The sequence below is a fragment of the Ceratotherium simum genome, chromosome 7 (assembly GCF_057802395.1).
Source record: "Ceratotherium simum simum isolate JZ-2026a chromosome 7, ASM5780239v1, whole genome shotgun sequence".
Taxonomy (NCBI): domain Eukaryota; kingdom Metazoa; phylum Chordata; class Mammalia; order Perissodactyla; family Rhinocerotidae; genus Ceratotherium; species Ceratotherium simum.
The window spans coordinates 24,715,164-24,735,074 of NC_141906.1; the positions used below are offsets into that span (position 1 = coordinate 24,715,164).

Sequence of the window (19,911 nt, forward strand, 5' to 3'; positions counted from 1 at the left end):
ATATTTAGCTATTGTCAATATTTTGGAGCTACTGTAACGGCTTTGTTTTTCTTTCCTTTCAGATGCTTTCACAATTGTTTATATAATAATGTAAAAAAGAGATCTCAAAGGCATTCACTTTCCCCACCATCTTTGAAATTCTACTACTGAAGTTCATGTACTTCATGGAGAAGATCTCTAGCGCCTTTTTTCTAAGCTCTAACTAAACACTTTTTAAAAGCCTGCCCTAAGTTCTTTAGTCCTAAGTGTATAAACCATAGGGTTGAGAAAAGGGCAGATGATGTTGTGCAGCACATTGAGAAGAACTGGAATCAAAGTAGCTTTAGTCTCTGCCAGGAGAGTTACTGCAATCACTACAATGACTGTATAGAAGAAGAGGATAAGGGTGAGATGGGAGGTACAAGTGTTCAGAGCTTTGGATGACACTTTAGCCAAGTTCAGTTTAAGTACAGAGCGCAAAATCAAAGTATGTGAAAATATTATAAGACTTAATTCACTCCCCATTCCAAGCCAATCCAGATTCAATTGGCAAATGCTGTTTGGCCTCCTGTCATCACAGGCTAGGCTTGTGACCCCAAGGTTTGAGCACAGGCAATGCTCAATCTCATTCCCGGAGCAATAATTACACTGGGCTGCAAGAACAGGCACTGGAATGACAAACAAGCCATTTTTAAGCACCATAAATAGGGTAATTTTTAAGATTAAGGAATTGGTAACAATTGAAGGGTAGTGAAGAGGGTGACAAATAGCTACATAACTATCAAAAGACATGCAGAGAAAGATACCAGACTCCATGCCAACAAAGCAGGGAATGGCATAAATCTGAGCAAAACACTCAGGGAGGCTAATGACCTTGGCATCAAACCAGAAGATGGCCAGTATCTTGGGCATGATGGTAGTGGCAAAACCTATGTCCAGCACAGAGAGGATGCCTATGAAATGGTACATAGGCTGCTGAAGAGCAGGGTCCTGGCAGATGGTCCTGGCAGTTTGCTATTAAGGATGAGGATATTGAGGATGAGTATATTAGCTCCAAATTGCTGAGAGGTAGAGTAGTGCCAGTGGTAAAGAGAGCCGGTGCTGCCAGCTGTGAATGCCTGGGAATCCCATCAGGATGAACTCAGAAACCTGGAATTGAGAGTTATTTGTTCCTTTCAGATATGCAGACATATTTTCCTAAGATAAAAAATGTTTCTCAAAGTTGCTTTCTTTGAGTATCATCCTCATTAAACATTATTTTTAAGCTGTCTCCACATAGAGTAATTTGCTGCTGTAACAAAATTAATTCTGTATTCCATCACTGATACTAATTTAAAATGAATTAAAATGAAATTCTAGAGCTTTAGCAATAGAAGGTAAACTTAGAAGTAACAATTACCAATGTTGACTATTCAGGGAAAATTCAGCATGAATCTCATATCTTTGTATTGTCTTCGTTATCTCAGATTGGGAGCACCACATAAGGATGATTCTGATTGTTTTTTTTTTACAACTTTGTACGTCTCTTCATAAGTTTTGTGGAATCAAGTGGATGTGTTTGTTTTCTTCGTATTTGTTCCGATCTTACTTGATTCAGATTTTTATTAACTAACAATAAGTAGATTTATTTAAATGTGGAATGATGGGAGATTAAACTTTGTAGCTGTGCCATTACAGTTACAGATGTCCATTAATGTTTTATATATCTTTCCAAAACTTTAATATCACAGACTTTAAAGATTTGAAAATATAAAGTATGTTGCAGATTGGAAGAGGAATAATTTTTCTTTGATTTTCTACTTTGGATGGACTTCTGAGAAGGACACAACAGAATAGCTTGAAAACAAGTTAAGTGATCACAACTGAATTTGTCGATGTAAGGAGTCATATAGTGGAGACAAACCATAGCAAATAATTATTATTTTCTAGTTGAGTCTTAGAGGATCTGAAAAGACATATGAAAACAGGATTTAGGTACAGGTAAGAAGATGCTTTTCATTTTACTTAATAAACAAGAGTTATTTGTCCATCATATTGAAGAAACTGCCGTTGTGTATTCAGAATCATGTTCAAAACTAGACTCATTATCTTTCCTCAGACTCAGTTGCTTTTCATGCATTTTTATTCTGTACAGGGGCCCAATTGGCTAAGCCTGAAGCTAAGCAATAGCCTTCTCTTTCCACAAACAGCTGCTTCCTCATTGTGTTGTTTTCTTTTTCCTTTGCTTCACTCATGCACCCTTCTCTTCAGTGCTACTGTTAATCTGTAATCTTAGCTGGTCACTCTTATCTCTCCTCAAGATTCCTTATTTTTGTCAGTAATCTGGTCTTTCAAAAATTGATATTCCTTTGGTTAAAATAATCCATACCCTCAAACTTCCTTTCAAATGAAGTTCAAATTCCTTTATAGCACATATGACATTCTCTAACATGAACAAATCCATTAAGTATCATCTCTTGCTTTTAACTCCTTGTATCCTACATTTCAGATACACATGATAGTTGGTGTTTGCTAAAATGATTGATTTTGTAAGGCAATTAATTATCAAGATTTTTGCCATGGTGAAAGCTATTGTAGGTTTATGAGCAAGAAAAAAACAAAGAGACCGGATAGCGCCGGTCTGGTGGCGTAGCGGTTAAGTTCGTGTGCTCTGCTTTGGCGACCTGGGATTCACAGGTTTGTATCCTGAGCACAGACCAACACACCGCTTGTCAAGCCATGCTGTGGTGGCATCCCATATAAAGTAGAGGAAGATGGGCATGGATGTTAGCCCAGGGCCCATCTTCCTCAGCAGAAAGAGGAGGATTGGCAACAGATGTTAGCTCAGGACTAGTCTTCCTCACAAAAATAAAAAGAGAGAGAGAAAGACTGGAAAATTATGTACCCAAGTTTTAAAATGAGATATTCAAATTAGGATTATCAGCAATATAATCATATTTATTATGGGTTTATTCTTGATATAATTGCTTTCAAATACATAAAAAAAATCTGAAAGTAATTAAAATGCTGTTGTGGTATCAGCAACAAGAGAAGATTCATATTAACAACGAGATGCACTTTTCCAGATATTTCTTGTTGCCTCTATGTTTGGATAAACATGTATTGTCTAATCATGGGATAAATCATTCTTCTTTAATCCTGGATGTAAGTTGATTAGCACTAAAATCATCTAAATGTGTTCATAGTAAATTTTAACAAATAGACACAAACCACCTTGGACTTGAAGCTAGTTTGACTTTGGAGTTTTAGATGAGAGTTCTGAAGGATTTCAGCACAGTAGCTCCATCTTGAGAGCTTGTTTAAGTACGTAATCCATTTGACTGTACAAGGCCTGGTATGTTTGCCAAATACTAATGTATCATTATACATCCTCATATCAAATACACAGCCTTGTACCTTTTCCCCATATTCTTTTAAAAGTTTCCCCCGATTGATATTTGTGTGATACAGTAAAGAGAAGGAGCAGGTTTGAACTCACAGAAAGGAAATAATTGTCTTGAATAATTTTTTTTTTTTTTTTTTTTAGCCAGTAGAGGTTAGCAGGACGTAGAATGTAATTCTACTATGTAAAATAATCTATTAATCTTGAAGATAATCTGGCATTTGTTTTATAGACAAGGTAACTTCCAGAGCACCATATGAGCCTTATAATTTCTAATTCTAGACCTAATTCCCTTGAAAAGTCTCTCCAAGCCTCTATATCCTGCTAGGACAGAGGAAAGGGTCAATCTCTTGTGCAGGATGTTGCCAAAACAACATGAAGACAGGTTAAAGATGAGCCATCAGATGCTCTGGGGTTTAGTCAATGTGATTATGCCGAGTTTTTGGTACTTACTTTGGTTATGAACAGAGACTCACAGTCTGAAGTCCTGGCAATGACAGGGGTTTCCAACCCAGTAAAGACACAACTTCCTAAGAAAGGAGCTTTCATATGAAATTAGCATGTGTTCTTAGCTCACACATGGCACAGAAGTTATCAGGTTTTAGAATTTATGGTGAGTAATAAGCAGACCAGTGATCCAAGGATAAGAGACCTCTTTTGGAGATATGAAGACACAACAGCCCATAGAGAAAGCTGAATTCCTATGATGTTAAATCCCAAAAGGTTTGGGACATGTTTGCTATTAATGTAACCTGAGAACTTAACGTACACAGAAAAACACCTTCATTGATGAAAACAAAATGGGCCTATAAAGGGTGGGCAATTTTATTAGGGTTTGAATTGTTCTTGAGTACAAAATTTCAGGGAATTCTAAATTCTGTGTTTAGGAGGTTGTGCTTTAAAAAAATACTTTTAAAGAAGAAAGTATTTATTAATCCTCATGTATATATGTGTGTGTGTATATACGTATATTTACATATATATATACAGAGAGGGTGGGAGAGTTTTTTCTGTGTTCAGAAATCATGGTAGGTATAAAATAATCAATAAGACTGTCTTGGTCCCTGTCCTCATGGAAATTGTGGTCTAGTTGAGGTGGAGGGATAAAATATTAAACAAATAATCAATATATAATCAAGCAAACATATACTTATAGAATGGGATAAGTGCTTTAAAGCAAAAGTAGCCAGAGACATGAGAACATATAAGGGGGAGAATTAATTTAGTGTTTATGTGAGAGGAGGATTTCCAGAAGATATACCAGTTTGTGTTGAGGCCAAACATTTGGGTAAGAGTTAACTATGGTGTGTGTTTGGTGAGGGGGGAGGAGAGGAAAAGGAAGGATTCCGGGAAATTGGTGATGCTGAAATGAGATGAATCATTGCTATAAGAAGATGAATATGGCCGGAGCCCTAAGATGTAGTGGAAAATTGGACATGGTATCAAACAGAGCTGCTGAAGTAACAGAGGCCAGAGACTCATAAGAAAATTTATGCTAAAATAATGCTGAAAATTTTTTAAGGAGAATTAGGACATAGTAGCAATGTGGAGACCCAATCAAATGTGGAAAGAATAAATATGAGTAAATCAGATAGACAACAGTATCCAAAAGAGAGATGAATATATCTTGAATTAGTACAGGGGCAATGAAGATGAAGAGAAGTGGATAGATTTACAAGGTATGTTGGAGGCAAAATTGACAATTTTTATGAGCAAAGAAAAATTCTAAGTCCCTGGTATATGCAGTGTCATGGCATGTGATGTTATGCATATTCTTATGGAAGATTGCAGAAATACCAGGTCACAGAGGAAGAGAATGAGTTCAGATTAGGTCATGACAAACATGAGTTGCCTTTAAAGCAGCCGTGTAAAGATTGCTTAGCCAGTGCATGAAAAAGTAGTCCCAGAGAGCAGAGTAGCAATTTGAAAAAAAAAAAAAATTGGAATGATCAGTATATTATTTTGCAATCAATGGAATATAGAATATATCCTCCTAGATTATCTGATTTGTTGGCATACAATTGTTTATAGTAGTCGTTTATGATCCTATGTATTTTTGTGGTATCAGTTGCAATGTCTCTTCTTTCATTACTGATTTTATTTGAGTCTTCTCTCTTTTTTGTTAGTTTAGCTAAAAGTTCATCAATTTTGTTCATCTTTTCAAAAAATCAGGTCTTAGTTTTGTTGATCTTGTCTATTGTTTTCCCAGTCTTCATTTTATTTATTTCCATTCTGCTTTTTGCTTCTTTCTGTTAACTTTGAGCTTAGTTTGTTCTTTTTCTGGTTTCTTGAGATATAAAGTTAGGTTGTTTATTTGAGTTCTTTCTTCTTTCTTAATATACGCATTTATTGCTGTAAACTTTCCTTTTAGAATTGCTTTTGCAGCATCCCCTATGTTTTGATATGTTTTGTTTCCATTTTTCATTTGTTTCAAGCCTTTCCAATATTAGTGTCTTTTATTTCCTTTTATTATTTTATTCTACTGTTTGGACTTGTAGTACAACATTAGATAGAAATGGGAATAGTTGACATCTTTGTCTTGTTATCATCCTAAGGAAGAAAGATTTTAATATTTCTCCATTAATTAGGAAGTTAGCTGTAGGTTTATTGTACATAACTTTTATCAAGTTAAGGAAATTCCCTTCTAAATTTAGTTTACTGTCTCTCTCTCTCTTTTTTTTTTTTTTTTTTTTGCTGAGGAAGATTCACCCTGAGCTAATATCTGTTGCCAGTCTTCCTCTATTTTGTATATGGGTCGCTGCAACAACATGGCCGCTGACGGGTGGTGTAGGTCTGTACCCAGGAACCGAACCCAGGCTGCCAAAGCGGAGTGCACTGAACTTAACCACTAGGTCATGGGTCCAGCCCCAGTTTATTTTATCTTTTTATCATGAATGATGTTTAATTAAAGCAAAATTTTTGCTTAATCTAAGGAACTAATCTTGTGAGATTTTTTTCCTCTTTAAATCGATTTTATGATTTGTTTTTTGAAGAAGCCTTTAGTTTTACTTTTATTTTTTTGCAGGGAAGGATTTGCCTTGAACTAACATTTGTTGCCATTCTTCCTCTTTTTTTTCCGTTCCTCAAAGCCCAATACATAGTTATATATTCTAGTTGTAAGTCATTCCAGTTCTTCTATGTGAGCCACCACCACAGCATGACTGCTGACAGACAAATGGTGTGGTTCTATGCCTGGGAACTAAATCTAGGCTGCTGAGTCAGAGCATGCAAAACTTTAAACACTAGGCCATCAAGGCTGGTACTATTTTGTGATATTTTGAATTGATAATCTTTTGTGTTTTCAACCAATTTTGAATTCCAGAAATAAATCCCACTTAGTCACAATATGTTATCATACAAATCCCAGCACACACACATACACACACACATACATACATGCTCATGGAGATTTTTAGGTAACTGATTCAATTTCTTTGTGTATGACTACTATGACCTTACATTTCTTCTTAGATCACTTGTAGTGTTTTAAATACATATCTATTTCACCTACATTTTCAAATGTATTAGGATAAAGTTGTTCTTAACATCCTCTTATCATTTATTTTAATAAATGTTTTATGTTCATTTAAGAAATAAAAACTATAGTTTAAAGCTGTTGAATTTTTTTAGGCCAATTAGGTTAAATTGCTTATCTTGGTCAGATCTCTATAGCCATTTTGATTTTTCTAACTCTTTGTTCTTCAGTTACTGAGAGAATGTTTTAAAATATCCAAATATGGGGGCCTGCCCAGGGGCATAGTGGTTATGTTCACGCATTCCGCTTTGGCGGCCCAGCGTACGCCGGTTCAGATCCTGGGTGTGGACTGACTTACTGCTCATCAAGCCATGCTGAGGCGGTGTCCCATATCGAGGAGCTACCACTCTACAACTATGATATACAACTGAGCGCTGGGGCTTTGGGGAGAAAAAAGAAAAAGAGGAAGATTGGCAACAGATGTTAGTGCAGGGCCAATCTTCCTTCAAAAAAGAAATCCAAATATAATTTCACTGTGGATTTGTCCATATCTCCTTCCAGTCCTATCAATTTCTTCTGTGTGTATGTATATGTGTATTTGTCTATAATGATATTAAGCACATACCAACTTAGGTACTTTTTATTCTCCTGTTGAATTGTTACTGTAATCATTATAAAATGTTGCATTTTATCACTCCTAATATTTATTGTGTTTAAATTATTTTGTCTTTTATAGCCACACAAGCTTTTTCTTATATTTTTATATATAATATGTGTCTTTTTAAAATCATATAGTTTTTTATTGAGGATATTTTCTTATCTTCCATTTCATTTTCTTTCAATTGTATTGCTGCATCAATTTATATTAATGTAATTATCAACAGAATGTTTTTTTCAAATTTACCACATTACTATTGTTTTAATTTACTCACATTTTAAAAAATTTGTTCCTCTTGCCATTTTTGGACCAATAAAATAGGTATTATTATTGTTGTATTTTTCTTCAATGGTAATTTTGTTATGCATTTCTTTATTTTGTTGCAGAGTTTAATCTAGTTATTACAATATACATTCTTTACTTATCAATGTTTGTTTAAATAGTATTTTTATCACTTTAACAATGTAAAAATCTTACATGATTTAAACTCAACTAACTTCTTTCCTACCCTTTGTGTTATTATTGCTATATATTTTACTGCTACATATGTTTAGACTTTACATGATATGTTTCCCCATTAAAAGAGTAAATATTCTTTCATAATTACCTCCATTTTTTTCCTAGTCCTTTCATTAATTTCCACCATTCTGTGCTTCCATCAGTAATTATTACGCTCACTTTTGCCATTTTTGTTCAAAATAGTGTTGGAAGTTCTTGCCACAGCAACAAAGCAAGAAAAAGAAAGAAAAGGCATTCTAATTGGAAAGGAAGTAGTAAAACTGTCACTATTTGAAGATGACATGATACAATATACAGGAACCCATAAAGATTCCACCAAAAAACTGTTAGAACTGATAAATGAATTTAGTCTAGTTGCAGGATACAAAGTCAATATAGAGAATATGTTGATTTTCCATACACTAATAATGAACTACCAGAAAAAGAAACTAAGAAAAAAATCCCATTTACAATTGCATCAAAAAGAATAAATTTAACAAAGGAGGTGAAAGAACTGTATACCAAGGACTATAAGACATTGATGAAAGAAATTGAAGAAGACACAGAAGAAATGGAAAGATACTCCGTACTCATGGATTTGAATGATTCATATTGTAAAATGTCCATAATACCTAAATCAATCTACAGACTCAATGCAATCCTTATCAAAATTCCACTGGCATTTTTCACAGAAATAGAACAAACAACTCTAAAATTTGTATGGATTCTCAGAAGACCCTAAACAGCCAAAGAAATTTTAAGAAAGAAGAACAAAACTGAAGGCATCACCCTCCATGATTTCAAACTATGTTACAAAGCTATAGTAATCAAAACAGTATGATATTGGGATAAAAACAGGCACATATACGAGGGGAACAGAAAATAGAGCCAAGAAATAAATCCATATGTATATGGTCCATTAATTTACAACAAAGACGACAAAAATATACAATAGGTAAAGGAGAGTCTCTCCAGTAAATGATGTTGGAAAAATTGAAAAGCCTCATGCAAAAAAAAAAAAATGAAACTGTCTTACACTATATTTAAAAATTAAATCAAAATGGATAAACACTTGAATGTAACACTGGAAACTATAAAACTCCAAGGAGAAAACACAGGCAGTAAGCTCCTTGGCATCAGTCTTGGAGATGATTTTTTGGATTTGACATCAAAAGCGAAGGCAACAAGAGCAAAAATAAAAAAAAGTGGTGCTACATCAAAGTACAGAACTTTTGCACAGCAAAGGAAACTATTAACAAAACGAAAAGAAAACTGAGTGGTAGAAAATATTTGCAAATCATATATCTGATAAGGGACTAACATCCAAAATATATAAAGAACTCATACAACTTAATATCGAAAAATCAAACAATCTGATTAGAAAATGATCAGAGGATCTAAATACACATTTTTCCAAAGAAGACATACAGATGACCAACAAGTACATGAAAAAATGTTCAATATCATTAATCATCAGTAAAAAGTAAATCAAAACCACAATGAGCTATCCCCTTACACCTGTTAGAATGGCTATTATCAAAAAGACAGGAAATAACAAGTGTTGGCAAGAATGTAGAAAAAAGGGAATTCTTGTGCACTGTTGGTGGAAATGTAAATTGGTGCATCCACTATAGACAACAGTATGGAGGTTCCTCAAAAAATTAAAAATAGAACTACCATATGATCCAGCAATTCCATTTCTGGGCATTTATTCAAAGAAAACAAAAACGCTAACTCTAAGAGATATATGCACTCCCATGAACATGGGAGTGCATACATTATTTACAATAGCCAAGATATGGAAAAAAAACTAAGTGTCCATCAACAGATGAATGGATAAAGAAAATGTGGTATACATATATACAATGAAATATTATTCAACTATAAAAAAGAAGATAATCCTGCCATTTTCAACAACATGGATGGAACTTGAGGGCATTATGCCAAGTCAAATAAATCAGACAGAGAAAGACAGATACTGTATGATCTCTCTTATACTTGGAATATGAAAAAAAGCAAAAACAAAAACAAGCTCATAGATACAGAGAACAGACTGATGGTTGCCAGAGGCGGGAGAAGGGAAGTAGACAAAATGGATGAAGAGAGTCAAAAAGTACAAACTTCCAGTTATAAAATAAACAGTCATGGGGATGTAGTGTACAGCATGGAAACTACTGTTAATAATACTGTATTGCTTATTTGAAAGTTGATAAGAGAGTAAATCTTAAAAATCCTCATCACAAGGAGAAACATTCTGTAACTATGTTTGGTGACAGATGTGAACTAGACTTACTGTGGTGATTATTTTGCAATATATACAAATATCAAATGATTACATTGTACATCTGAAACTAATATGATGTTGTAGGTCAATTATATCTCAATTTTAAAAAAGCAAAAAATAGGTATTATGAAATTCATTTCACCTTGAACTTCCATCTAAGCTTCAATAAATCCATTAATAAGTTAATCAGTTTGGGAGACACTAACATACAATCGTGTTTGTGGCCATTTGTAATAGAATGGCTAGGGAACCAGTGCCAAAACGAAAGAGAGTCGAACCCAGTGATATGCTGCTATAAAGAAATCCAGAGGAAAAGAAAAAGCAAATAGGAAGATAGTAAGTGTTCAGTGAGAATGAAGAACTTGTAATGTGTGGTGTGTTCCAGAAGTCAAGAAAAGGGCGTATTTCTACACAAAGGAACTCATCAATTATATTCAATATTGCTGAGAGGTAGGGTAGGATAGGTACAGAGAAGGATCTTTGGATTTAGTCACATTAAAGTAATTTGTCAGAAAGGGACAAGAATTATTTCAAGATGAGTAAGTGGAGAGAATGAATACTGGCAATCTTTAAAGAAATTTTGCTATCAAGATGCACAGAGAAATAAAATATAAAAAAAGGGTGATTTTGTGATGAAAGTTTATTTGTTGTGTGGCTTTATAAAATGAAAAATACTAGAGTATGAATAAAAATAATGGAAATCAATGAGCATAAGTTAACAGCATCAGAGAAAAGTAACTAGGTCACGATGTTTCTCATAAGACACCCCGAGGCTTACACCTCGTTATACTAATGATCTCATGGTACTCTTTCTAGTTTTGTCTTTAAGAAGTTATTGAGAAAACAGAGGACACTGTCAACAATGAGAATATACAGTGAGTTTTTTCCAGACTCAAATCACAGTGATCAAACTGGAAATTCCATTCACAATTAAAAAACAGAGCAACTGGGGTGTTCTGGCCCCAGATCATTAGTTTTACTCAAATCAATTTTCTGGATAATTGCTCTAGCTTCCCATTAGTATTTTTCTTTCTTGGAACCTCATATTATTGAGACCTGAGTTATGCACAGAACCTGGAGGTGAAAAACTCATATGGAGGGTCATGTGGCATGAAAATTATTTTGGTATTCTGCAAAAAATATGATGGGTATGTACTAGTCATCACCCTTACCTGCAAGCTCAGATACCTATTCTTGGAAAGTCTCCTGCCTAAACAGACAGAAAGAAGCATTCTCTTCCTTCCCATCCCACCCAGGGCAAATGTCCCTTTCATATGGTATGAGATTTGATGTCCTTAGAACCTCAAAGGATCCTTATGACACAGTCTCGTATCTGCTTAGTTTTCACCCCATAGACAACAGGATTCATGGTGGGAGGTAGGACCAGATAAAGATTGACCACAATGATGTGGCAAGATGGAGGAACTGTGTGGCCCCCAAAGCGGTGGGAGAAGAAGGAGAAGAAAGCTGGACTGTAGGAGAAAACAATGGCACAGATGTGGGCAGTGCACATGCTGAAGGCCTTCTGCTGAGCCTCTGCTGAGGAGAGGCTGACCACTGCCCGGAGGATCACGGTGTAAGAGACTGTGATGCACAGGATGTCAAAGCCCCCAATCAGAAAGGCAACCATCAGACCATAGAAAATATTGACCTTGATATTTCCACACGATAATTTGCCTACAGACATATGGTCACAGTAGGTATGAGGAATTATATTGCCTCTGCAATAGGGAAGGCGCTTGATGAGGAAAGTGAATGGAATGATGAGTAACGCCCCTCTGAGAAAAGCGGTGAGTTCAGCCTTTGCAATAACAGTATTAGTGAGGATAGTTGAGTAGCACAGAGGGTAGCAGATGGCCACATAGCGGTCCAGGGCCATAAGCATGAGCACCCCAGACTCCATCCCTGTTAAGGTGTGGATGAAGGACATCTGAACCAAGCATTCATCAAAGCTGATTTCCTTGAAATGGAACCAGAAGATGCATAGGGCTTTAGGGACTGTAGTAGAGCATATAAAAAGGCCAGTTAGGAAAAGCATAGCCAAAAAGTAGTACCTGGGCCTGTGCAGGGAGTCTTCATAGCAGATGAGGTAGAGGGAAGTCCACAATTCCCTGCCATAGCCACAGCATACATGGAGCAGAATGGGAAGGAAATCCACATGTGCATGTCCTCCAGTCCTGGGATCCCGTTAAGAATGAATGAGGCTGGAGTCACATCTGTTTGGTTTAGCATTAGCATGATCCAGTTAATATGATCGTTAATCATCTTATAGCATTTGTGGATTCTCCTATATAGAGATAAGAAAAGAAAACATTTTGGTCATGGTCACTGTCTTCATTTCTTTTGCCTTTTTTCCTATTTCATTGGCCCAACATTTCAATAGCCAAACAACCAGTTTTTCAGAGTTCCAGGGAATATGAGCATAAACATTGTTTAAACTAAATAGAATTTTTTGTATGTATTATTTTTTATTCACTCATTTATCAATGTAGTCAATAAATATTTTTTAGTGCCTAATACCTGCCTAGTTCTTTAATAGACCAATGGCATTCATTTATAGAAGATGAAGATTTGTTTATTATTTTGCTGCATCTATTTTTGTTAAGGCATATAATTTAAATATTAATAACTGTACAGATATTCCAGGCAGAAAAATCAACATGGAATATCATGAAACTTTAAATAAAACATGTTTTTGAGAAAAAAAAAAGTAGTGATGTCTCTTGCTTGTGGACATTACAGGAGTAGAGATGGGGCTAGATTTTGGTCAGGGGACAGATCATGACACACCTTGTCAATCTCTAAATAGATTATCCCATAAAAATGGTCAACCTGAGGGACACATTTTGCTACCTGTTTCTCAGATATCATGGGGAAACGTGCAGGAGTCAGAATGCTCTAAGAATTCTTAAAATATATTTTGATTACTATGATTTGGAAAACACGAGGAATCTTTAAGAAAAACATTGGAACATAAATGCATAGATCACTGTAAAAAAATAAACTAAACAAAATATTCCCATCATAAAACAGAGAAAGCAAATAAAGTATTTGCTTGAAGAAATATTTTCCTAAAGAAATCAATGTTGTTAATTAAAGATTAATTAATATTAATCAAAATAGTGGGTTATGCATAGAATCTTTTTAGGTAACAGATTAGTTTATAGAATATATATGAAAAAGAACTGTTTTTTATCCATGGACTTGAGAATTTGTGAAGTACTCAGAAATATTATTTAATTTTCCTTACAATGTATGAGGTCAGTTAGTATACCCATTTTATAGTCAGGAAAGTGAAGTCTGATGTGTTAATGACCTATGTAAAGCCAAGCAACTATAAAGGGGGGAAATATGGTCTGGCAATCTGACTATTTTTAAATCCTGTTGTTAATGGTTTTGAACATGTTTGCTTCTTGGACTAGTCCAGACAGCCCTCATAATTAATAAAGCAGAAGTAAAAACAATAACAAAACATACTAATGAATTTGAGATAAATTTTTTCTTCAGATGGTCTGCAAAAATCAAATAACTCTATATCTAAGACACTTCCTTGATATAGTGTTTTATTAATATTTTATCTTAAAACTGACAGCTGAGTTTCATTACATGTTCATACCAAACGTGTGCTGTTTGCTATTTATTTATTTTTAAGGATTTCATATATTAAAGATAAAATATTTAAAAATTATTGTGGATTAAAATTATAGTATGTACAGAGGGGCAGTGTTGATGTAGACTTTGTGAATATATTCACCTTAACTCAGACAATGGCATTCTATACTACTTATAACAAAATAAACTAAGTTAAATTAACTAAGATGGAACTAAAATTTTTTAATTCTTAATAAAATATAATAAACAATAATTTTAATAATTATACTAAATATTAAATTAAAAGTTAAAAATATCTGAGTTTGAAATGAAGGATAAATTTAATCCAGATCTCTAAAATTGCCATCTGATGTGACATTATTCTCAAGAGATACTGTATAAGACAAAAGCTCTAGTGTCTATGGTTTGGCCTTTCTACACCCAGGCCAGAACAGGAAAATGATCTTGGGCATGCTATGGTACTGATAGTGAGATTGCTTCATCAATTCAGAGTGATAAAATAGCTTCGATCTTACTGAAAAGAGCAATTAGAAAGATTTTTTAACTGTGCAAAGGAGGAACAAAGATGTATATCGATGTCTAGGTCATTAAGTCACTATACATCTCTCCCAAAGAAACCAAAATCATGGTATGTTTGTCATTAATGTCATTGGTTTGTCCCGAAAGCCTGGCACTTCATAGGCCCTCAGTATGTACCTGTTATATGAATGGATACTGGAGGAAGATTAAACAGTTTATATGTCCATGATTTTTGTATTATTCAGGACGAGGTTAGAGTTATTGACAGATAAGCATGTTAAAAATGTAAAGGGGGGCCGGCCCTGTGGCTTAGCGGTTAAGTGCGCGCGCTCCGCTGCTGGCGGCCTGGGTTCGGATCCCGGGCGTGCACCGACGCACCGCTTCTCCGGCCATGCTGAGGCCGCGTCCCACATACAGCAACTAGAAGGATGTGCAACTATGACGTACAACAATCTACTGGGGCTTTGGAGGGAAAAAAATAAATAAATAAAATCTTTAAAAAAAAAAAAAAATGTAAAGGAAAGATGGTGGGAGGTTGTGGGGGGAGAATCATGTCAAAATAGTAAAGGGTGTGAAGAAAATAATGGATATTTTATCAAAGTCAAAACAAAGTCAAAAATAAAATCACGAGTATCAGAAAATACGAAAAAGATGATTTCCATGTATATCTGTAAACAAACAAATTAATATGGTGTACACTTGATTAAAAAACTAATTTTAAGATTAAATTTAAAAACACTATGCACTATTTATGAGGCACATAAAATACAGAGTTTGAAAGCAAATGCATAGAATGAATCAGGTGTTCTTACATAAGCAAAACAATTTAGTAGTATCACTATCAGATATTTAAAAAGCAGTAATTCAGTTAAAAATGCTATTTATACAATGATTAAAAGAACCATCACCAGGATAACATATGTGTGACTCCCTTAAACCTAAACACACAACCTTAAGCAGAAAGAAATTCAAGTAGAAAATTACAAATTCAATATTATGGTAAGAAATTTTAAAATATATTTCTTGAAATGAATATGTAAACAAAAATTGGTAATGATATAGATTTGACAGCACTATTAAGAATTTTGTACCGAAAAATTTATATATAAACCTATATGCAAAAAAATAAGGAATGGTAGACCACCTTAAGTATACAAGTGTGTATGTCAGCCATGTTCTAGGTCATAAGTGAGAAGTAACAAAGAATTGACATCATACAGATGATAAAGCAAAATACAAAAACAACATTATTAACCACAAAAGAGACAAAAAATGCATACATTTGGAAAGATTTGGTAATAGTATTAAATGAAAATGGATCAAATATAAAAATAATAATGCAAATCACAAAGAGTAAAGAATAGAAAAACAATGAGAAACTTAAAACTTTAGGGATATGGTTAAAATGGTATTTAATAAATCTGTAAATTTAAGTGAATATATTACAAACACTGTCAGACAACTTTTCCTTCATGCAAACTAGATTCAGAACTATACCTATTTGAAAATAAATACATATATTTCTACAGTGTTTCCTATATGCCATAAATTATTCTAAGCTAGATATATATTTTAACAAATCAACCCTCCTAATAATCCTCATTGAGTTAGGTACCATTATTTTGCCATCTTACAGTTGAGGAAACTGATGTACATAGATGTTAAGAAACTTACCTGACATCACACAGTTAGTATACGTTAGAGCTGAACTGGAATTCATGTACTTACTATTTCCATTGATCCCACCTACACCAACAAAACCCCAAGACTAGATTAAAATCTCTAATAGTGAATTTCACCCGATTTTGAGGCCTACTCCAAATTCCATTTCTATAATAAAGCTTTTCTTTATTCAAGAGTATATTTCCCACACTGCTAACAAAAACAGTACTATTGAAGTTTTAAACGTTTTCCCATTTCTCATCACCAGATTCTCTTCACAGATTTCTGAGTACAAGGACTATTGAAATCTGTGTCTTGAGTGTCTACACAAATATCTAATAATTGTATATTTTGATTATGTATACTTTCAATAAAGTCAAAATATGTTCTTTCACAAAATTAAGTTTTCTATTTTTGTGATTAGTTTTACTCACAGGTAAAAGCTAAGTATAAAAGAACCATTGATTTACTCACAAAAATATACACAGTTAATGTGTATTTAGGAACTTTAACCATGTTTAGACATTTTCATTTGCTGTAAATTTTAAACAATGAACAAAATATCTTGAGTTTGAGGATATTATTATCCATTAAAGGTGAAATTCACATTATTATGTAATATAACATTATATCATATTTATAATATGCATTTCTGTATCAAAAAGGGCATATAGAAGCAAGTAATTAGTTACATGTGATGAGTAAGAAAAAAGGTTCTCAGAAGATGTAAAATTTAAAACAGACCTTGGAGGGTGAGCAGGAGCCCTACAAAGAGATAAGGTAGAAGGAGAAGTGCATTTCAAGCACAGGGAATTGAAGGTGCAGGAAGTAGGGCAAGCTACTGAGGGGTAAGATAAAATTTTGATTAAGAAGCAAGGGAAGGGCCGGCCCCGTGGCTTAGCGGTTAAGTCTGCACGCTTCGCTGCTGGCGGCCAGGGTTTGGATCCCAGGCACGCGCCGACGCACCCCTTCTCCGGCCATGCTGAGGCTGCGTCACACGTACAACAACTAGAAGGATGTGCAGCTATGACATACAACTATCTACTGGGGCTTTGGGGGCAAAATAAATAAATAAAATTATAAAAAAAAAAAAAAAAAGAAGCAAGGGAAGTTTCAGATTAAATTCCTGGGCAAGATGTTAGTTTTATTCTGTTGAGATGATACCAGTTAAAGATTAAAGACAAAAAAAAAAAAAAAAAACTAATAAATATATAAGATCATAAGAAGAATGTTCCATTTTAGAGAGTGTTCTACAAATACACCAAAGGATGAGAAGAGAAGGAGGAAGAAGGAAGATAATAGTTTTTATAAGTTTTACCAACTTCTTACAACCAAAATCCCAAGCATAGATACATTTCTCCCCTTTTCCATCAGACTACCTATTAAAGTGGAAGAGAGAGCTTCTCTGTCCGCGAATATCCCAGGTCATACCACTGATCTCAGTTACTTATTTTCTGACTTTATGGTCTTCATTTCAATTTCTATTCCTTCCTCTCTCAAACAGTTAAACGTGTTTAATTCTCAATAATTTTAAGAAGAACTAGTCTGTACTCTACTTTGCTCCATAGATGAGATGTTTTAAGTGTTGTTTTCTTTCCTTCCTACTGATTGTTAATTCCACCATGATATAGCTTCTTGTTATTAAACTCCCTTACTAAGGAACTCCTTGTACCTGAACTCAGTCTATAGATTCCTAACCCCCTCTTACTAATTCCCTCTGCCAGTTTTGACATTATTTAATAGGTACTTGTGATAGATTAATGGCATCAATAACTCCAGTGAATGGTCTTTCTATACCCACATCCTTTGACCCATAAATCTGTGAACCCCTGTCTATTATCATTGGCTTGTCCATGTGACTTGCTTTGGTCAATGGGGCAGTAGAAAACTTGACACAGCATAGACTTGCAAAAATATGTGTACTTTCCACCTCCTCTCTTGGAACACAGCCAGTGACACCCTGAGAACCACGTGTAGCAGAAGTGAGGACTCCCAAAGGAGGATGTCCTGGTTTAATCAGCCCAAAGAGAACCAGCCAGCTGACTACCAGATACATAAGCAAGCCCAGAGGAGATCAGCAAGATAATTCTCACCTAAATTAATAGACCTTCCCTGGAGATTCCTAAGCTCATAAACAAAAATAATTATTTATTGTACGCTACTAAAGTTTTCTGGTTGCTTGTCAAACAATATTATTGTAGCAAACTATGATTCAGTCCTTCATCAGAAAACACAGCCTTCTTTGTATTCAGAGACATTATACATACATAATTCCTTTCACATCTCAGTTCATTTCTTTCAAGTTCCCTGGGTGGCCTTTTATTCTAATGTCCGTTCTTTAAATATGATTGTTATTCAAAATTTTGACTGAAGGCTCCTTTCCTAAAGTCCCATTTCTACATACTTACTGTTCTACATTTTATGAAATTAACAATTTCACCAATGCATTCATTTATTCAACAAATATGTTTTGAAGGTTGTGTGTGTGTGTGTGTGTATGTATACACACACACATGAACCTTGCTTGTGGTCACTATGCTGAACAAGAAGGAAAATCTTTCTGCCCTTAGGAAGCTTATATTTTAGTTGGAGAGAAAAATCAATAAAGTGTGTATGAATAAGAATATTTAAGGAAATATGAACCTTGATGATATAGTAACGGGAGGAACTCTTTTATTGACATTGGAACTTAGACCAGACAGACGTGAATAAAAAAGCTATTAACAGCATGATTAACAAGTATGAATAAAGAAGATACACAAAACTTCACAAAAAGCAAAGAGAAAACACATATCTATTAACAAGACCATGAGATGTGTGCATATAAATCAATATAAACTGAGTTCCAAAGAATGTCTCAATCTCCCCAAAATTCACATCAATAAAATATTTTATCTGACTATAACAGAATATAACTAGAAGTTAATAACAAAACAGCAGGCCAGAGTCTAAAATGTATGCTACTAAATAACTCATACAGAAAAGGAAAATGCATAAAAATACATTATAATCAAAGAACTTCATGATAAAATGTGGATGAAATATCTAAAACATATATAATTTTTTCTACTATTAGCTTGATAACATCTGTCAAAAGAAAAAGACAAATTACTGATAATTAAGCAAATATTTGATAGAGAAGTCCAGATAAAGAGCAAGTGAGTTAACTCAGGCAAGACAGAAAATAATTAAGACCAGGACAGAAATTAATACAATAAAAAACAGCAAAAAAAACTATGAAAAATAGAAAGATTAATGAAATAAAAAACTGACTCTGAAAATATTATTAGCATAGATACATTTTTTTATAAATTTTATATTAAGGGAAAATTAGAAATAAGATGCAGATGAACCAAATTTGGACTGCCCAAAACACAAGAAATAAATAGCATGGGCTGAATTCAAAATACCTTTTAAATTATAAACACTAAATTCTAAAAAATTTGAAAACAAATATAACACAAAAGAACTAAAAAAATAAGCAGTACAAAATTATTCAATAAATTAATCATATTCAAACCTCTGCTATCCACTGCCTTCTCCCAACAAGAAAATATGCTATCAAAAACAGGGCCGGCCCCGTGGTTTAGCAGTTAAGTTCGTGTGCTCCGCTGCTGGCGGCCCGGGTTCGGATCCTGGGCGTGCACCGACACACCGTTTCTCCGGCCATGCTGAGGCCGTGTCCCACATACAGCAACTAGAAGGATGTGCAACTATGACATACAACTATCTACTGGGGCTTTGGGGGGAAAATAAATAAATAAATAAATCTTTAAAAACAATAGGCCCATAGTGATTCTCTTTACAGGAGAAGAGCAATTTTGAAGTGATAGATGATTCTT

General features: G+C 34.3%; 2 pseudogenes; both read right to left on the reverse strand.

Moving 5' to 3' along the window:
* Positions 1-213: 213 nt before the first annotated feature.
* Positions 214-1,170, reverse strand: LOC101405285 (olfactory receptor 56B1-like; annotated as a pseudogene).
* A 10,376-nt stretch (positions 1,171-11,546) lies between these two features.
* On the reverse strand, positions 11,547-12,514 carry LOC101407008 (olfactory receptor 52N4-like; annotated as a pseudogene).
* Between the last annotated feature and the right edge of the window lie 7,397 nt (positions 12,515-19,911).